The sequence below is a fragment of the Gracilinanus agilis genome, chromosome 2, assembly GCF_016433145.1.
Source record: "Gracilinanus agilis isolate LMUSP501 chromosome 2, AgileGrace, whole genome shotgun sequence".
Taxonomy (NCBI): Eukaryota; Metazoa; Chordata; class Mammalia; order Didelphimorphia; family Didelphidae; genus Gracilinanus; species Gracilinanus agilis.
Window position 1 is genome coordinate 359,011,168 of NC_058131.1, and position 6,000 is coordinate 359,017,167.

Here is a 6,000-nt window from a genome sequence, read left to right on the forward strand (position 1 = left end):
CTCTTTTCTGTCCAAGCAGGTTTCTCAAGAATGAACTATAGAGAAATGAATTTTCAGATAGATGGAGAAGATAATTAATTTTCAAGGTTGCCAGTGGCCTAGTAGCTAGAGAACTCCCTCTGTGTCAGAGTTCAAGACTTAATTCTGACACATAGACTGGCTGGGTGACCCTGGCAACTCTCTAAGACTGATTTTTAAAGCAAGGGCTCATCATCATTGGTAGAAAGAATTCCCTACCAAGAGCTTCCTTTGCCAATGATATCACAGCTGTTAAGTGGGGGGGGAGGAAAGAGTATTCCAAGGGCAAAATAAATCCTTTTTTAAAAAAAATAACCCTTATCCTCCATCTTAAAATCAATAATGTACATTGGTTCTAAAGCAGAAGAGCAATAAGGGCTAGGCAAAGGAGGTTAAGTGACTTGCCCATAGTCACAAAGCTAGGAAGTATCTGAGTCCAGATTTGAACCTAGGACTTCCCGTCTTAGGGCCTGGCTCTCAATCTACTGAGCCACCCAGCTGCCCCCTAAATTCTTTTTTAAAGAGATCCTCTCCTAGATTCTCTTCTGTTTCTCTGATTACAACATCTCCATCTTTGGTTCTTTCTACCTACTTTTTAAATTTCATTATAGCCTATAGTTCCATACCTAATCCTCTTCTTTTCTCATTCCATAGTCTCTATCTTAACAATGCTTTCCACTCCCAAGACTTCAGATATCACCTCTCTGAAAATGATTCCATATCCACATGTCCAGCCACTGAATTCTAGTCTCTTGTTTCTATCTGCCTGCCCAGTGTAGATGTCTCAACAGTCCCTCAAACTTAACATGTCTGAAAGAGAATCAGTAATCTGTTTATCCTACCAAAGCTGTTCCTTGCTGATTGAGAGACATCAAGGTGGTGCGGTTGAGAGAGCCCTGGACTTGGAATTAGGAAGACCTTCAAATCTGGTCTCAGATACTTAAAATCTGGTGTGACTCTGGGCAAGACCACTCATCCTTTGCCTCAGTTTCCTCACCTGTTAAGTGGAGATAATAATAATAGCACCTATCACTGTGTGAGCCTGGGAAAGACTTAACCCCCATTGCCTAGCCCTTACTGCTCTGCTGCCTTGGAACCAATATATAATATTGATTCTAAGATAAAAGTTAGGGGCTTAAAAAATGTTAACACCCATCTTCCAGTGCTATTGTGAGGACCACATGAGATACTATTTGTAAAGTTCCTGGCATATAGTAGGTACTTAGTAAATATTTATTTCTTTTCTTTGTCATCACTTCTTTGCCTTTAGCTACTGTGGCTACAGAAGCCCAATACAGTGTACAAAGCCTGTGGACTTTCATTTTCAGTTTTTAAAACTCTCTCTCTCTCTTCCCTCCCTCCCAACCTCCTCAGTCATTCAGCCTTTTGACCTTGAGCTCATCTTTGATCCTTCTGCCTCCTTCACTTCTCACATCCTAGTTAGATGTTGGCTACTGTCAATTTTACCTCCGAAATATCTTCCCTATTCAGTCCCTCCTCTCTATTTCCACTAAAATGTCCCTAATCCAGTCCTACCTCTTCTTGTGTCCAATAGCCCCATAACTGGTCTCTTGGTGTCTAGTTTATTTCCTCTTCACTCCATCCAAGTATAGTATTCTCTCTACAACAGCATCTAACTGCCTGTAAAACTGAGAAAGTATCAGATATGCTGTAGTTTGTGAGCACCAATTGAGATGCAAAGCACTTCACAAAGCTTAAAACGCAGTAAATGTTGACCCTTATTATTGTTCCAATATCTGGCCTCTTCTTTAACTTCCTTACATTTTGGTGAGGAGAAGGGCTCTCTAACTGGCATCTAAAGCAGAGACAGGTCAATGGAATGCTCAGTATCCCTCAAGCAATCTCTTGTGAAACTAATTTTTATACTGCAAAGATTGGGGCTAGCCAAATAATACTGTTTATGGAAATCCAGTATTGAGATTCTCTAGCTCAAATGTCTTTTCATACAGTGGAGCAAGCAACCTCTGTCAGGTCCTATCATTCAGGAAAAACTTCAGACACGAGGTCAATCTGTCATCCGGTGCCCAGTCTACTGAAGTGTGGAGATCTTCTTTATTAGAAGGGGCCACCAAGGCATGTGTTGCTTTCAGCAGCACGTGGACATGTCCATTAAGGCATGGAAGGGAAGTAGCCTACTTTACATAATTTGAGTTATTAATACAAACAAGGAAAAGTACATGGGATTATAAGAACTATTTTAATGTTGATTATTATAAAATTATATTAATATCTAACACTTTGGTGTTTTGTAGTTATGAAATATTTTATATACATTATCCTATTTGATATTCTCAGTTGCTCTGTAAAGAGGAATGGCAGGATTATGCCTATTTAACATAAGGGGAAACTGAGGGTCATATAATTTAAGTGACTTATCCAAGGGTACACAGGAATTGACAGATTTAGGACTCTGACTCTAAGTCTAGTGCATTTTCCTTATAACACCATTCATTGTAGGATTGACCTTAAAAAGTTGTAAATTTAAAGTAGTTGTAAATTTGATATAAAGTTAATATTTTGATTTTCAAAAAAAATATCAATGGGATTCAGACCCTGTTCTCAAGGACCTTGGGGTAGGGAGGAGAGGAGGGATTCCAGTGAAAGTGCTATGGGAAATTTTAGAAAGGAGAGCTTACTTTCACCATGGCGGTAAGGAAACAGTTTCAATGGCAAGGTCCTTCCACTTTTTTTATATTCTTCTTTATAAGGTCTCTTCTAAACCTAAGAGTTTGTGTTCTGGGGTCCCTTCTAGGCAGTTCCTCATCTTTCATGGAGGAAATGATAACTGAATTGGTTCTTTAAGGAAGGGGAAATCTTCAACAGGTGGAGATTTAGTTCATTCCAAGCATGGGAAATGGAGTGAGCAAAGGCATGTGGAAGGAGTGGGGAGTCGTGGAGTGTGTGTGCAGGACAAGAAGAGGAGTGGCTCAGTAGAGTACATGAGGGATTAGAGGATCTTGGGATTTAGAGCTAGAAGGGACCACAAGTGAAATGAGTCTGGAAAGGAACCAGATTGTGAAGGGTCTGAAATGCCAGTTTTAAGCTTTGAGATCAGCCATGTTGTTTTGAGTGTCATGTTTTAGGAAAGACACTGATGAGCAGAAATACGTCCAGAGGATTGTGAACAGGATAGAGAGGAAACTAGAAATCATATTGAGAGGGAAGGAACTGAAGGAATTGGAGGTGTTTAGGATGGAGAAGAGAAGACTTAAGAGGATTTCTATCTTCAAATGTTTGAAAGGCCCTCAGAGGCAGGAGAAACTTGCTGTGTTTGGCCCCATAGGGAAGAATTAGAAGCAGTGTACTGAAATTAATTGGAAGATAGAGTTCAACTCAGATCTGCCTCTCAATAAAATCAGATGTCTTGATAGACAGTGAATTTTTCCATCATTGAAGCTGCTTAAGCAGAGCTTGGATGGCCATTTGTCAAAGTGTGAGTGGGAGAGAACAAAGATGAAAGGAAAAGACAGAAGAGGATGAAAGAAGCAAGGAAAGGAGAGAAGACTAGGATTTTGTGACTGATAAGAATTAGACTAGAACACAGACCTTATACCTCAGTCCACCCCTCCATCACCACTCACCTCCAACATTCTGCTTTTTAAGGCACTTCTACCTTTGACATGATCTGTTCAAAAGTACTTCCAGCCCAACATTCTATATTCTAATGTCTCTTCTAGCTATGAGATTCTTTGGCCTAACTTTCCTCCCGCGGTGACATTATACATTCAAAAGTCCTTTTCAGCCATGGCATTTTGTGTTCTAACGTCCCTTCCAGCTATGGTGCTTTGTGTTCTTTGGTACTTAACGTTCAATAGTAATATCTTATGTTTTAAAGTCCAATCCAATCAGTCTCTCCCATCCAGAGAGTATGAGTTTTTTGGCCAGGGAGATGGTGAATGGCAGGAGAAAGCAAATTAAGCCTTTAATGTATGTCTCTAGGGATTAGGTTAAGTTTCAGGAGCTATGATGTATAATTGTAAAACCATCCACATAATTGACCATATCAACAACCAAACCAACAGAAATAACATGATTATCTCAATAGATGAGAAAAAGCCTTTGACAAAATACAACACTCATTCCTAATGAAAACACTAGAAAGTATAGGAATACAAGGGCTTTTCCTCAAAATAATAAACAGTATATATTCAAAACCATCAACAAGTATCATCTGCAATGGGAACAAGTTAGAAGCCTTCCCAATAAGATCAGGAGTGAAGCAAGGATGCCCACTACCACCTCTATTATTCATTATTGTACTATGATGCATAACTCTTTGAGTCTGTAGGAATCTTCAGGACAAAAAGTCAGTCAACATGCATTTATTAAGTACCTACTGTGTATCAGACCCTAGGGATACAAAGAAAAGCCAAAGAGAAAAGTTTGCATTAGACTGAAGATTGTACTAGTTAGGTTTGCTTTGGGGTTCATGCAGAACCTGTTGTTGGATGCTAATCATTCTCAAAATAAACCTTATTGCAGGTTTTGAGAAGACCCCTTTAGAAAACGATAAGTCGGCTGCCTCCTTGGCTTCCTTCCAGAGGGGTAGAAACATCTCTGAATGGCTCACACATGTCACTAGGACTCTGCCAAGAGCCTCTTCCCCTCACCCCCTACTTCTAACCAGAGCTGCAGCCAGCTGTTTTAACTTGCCAGGCTGCTCTCCCTCTGTAGGGAATAAACGTTTTTCTGTCCTCCTTTCCCGGTCTTTCCTGCCAGAACAGACTTTCTGTGCACCCCACAGGCTGAGCAAGACTGTCATTGTATATGGGTGGCAAGAAGGAGAAATGGAATGGGAGGGAGAGAAAAGAGAACTGAAGTAGAGAGGAGAATACTGATCTGTAGGGAAAAGAAGAAAAGACAAAAGGGGAGAGAAAGGGGAAGAAAGAGGGTGGACAGGAACTCAGTGGAATGTTTATTTTCCTGTATGCCTAGGGTAATATGGGAGCTAGCGGACCACAAGGAGTGAAGAGGGAGGCAATACACTAGTGGGAAAACTCATAGATTGTTCCGTGTTCTCCATTCTAAGTTCCTTCTAGTTTTGACATTCTGTGCTCTGTGCACTAGTTTCATGCCCTCTCCTCTTCCCCCAATTTCCGACTTTCTGTGATCTCCAGTGAATCTTCCAATCCTGATATACCATGGTCTTGTGTCAGGCTACCCTGGATCATATGTTTTCCTGAAGGCAAGCTAAGTCCTCAGAAGGGCAGGCGCCTATGTTGGCAGCTCAGACAGAAGCAAATGCTTTTGGCCAGTGTTTCTTTGGGAGTATGCTGTCTGAATAACACTACATGGCTGTCTAATTCACAGGAACTTTTTCTGAGAAAATGCAAAACAGTTTATTCACAAGGAACTAGTATGAAATGAGGCTTGGGGGAAGGCCTCAGGGATCTCTGCCCAGAGGCCAGTCATAGATAAATAACACTACAGTTTATGTGACACCTCCATCCCCAAGCCCCCATCAGAGAGGAAAGCCTGGCTTTCCAGGCTCCCAACTAATGGTCCCTTTGTTCGCCCTTGGAAGTATCTGTTTTTGTCACTCCAGGAGTCGTTCAGGCTCATCACCTCCTTGCCATTTTCCCAGGTTATCTTGAACTTGAAAGAGTCAGTGGTCCATGGCATAAAAAGTCCATGAGACCCCAGGCTTCTTAGTTCTAGGCAGAAAAATGCAGAACATTGAGGAATATGGAATCATCTTATAGATCTAGAAGGGACTTCAGAGGCTATCCAGTTGAACCTCATTTTTTGACAGTGAATGGAGGCCCAGAGAGGTCACACAAGTAGCGGGCATTAGTGGCAAGCTTTGAACTGACATGGACTTCTGACACCAGAGTCAGTGCTGCTTCTAGCATGAAGAGGGAAGAGAGGAATAGATTCAGGTCAGTGTAATATATAACTAGGCAACATCCCATGTGAAAGTGATTGTGGGAATGGAGTGGGTGTCTTCATGGGTCAGGAGCT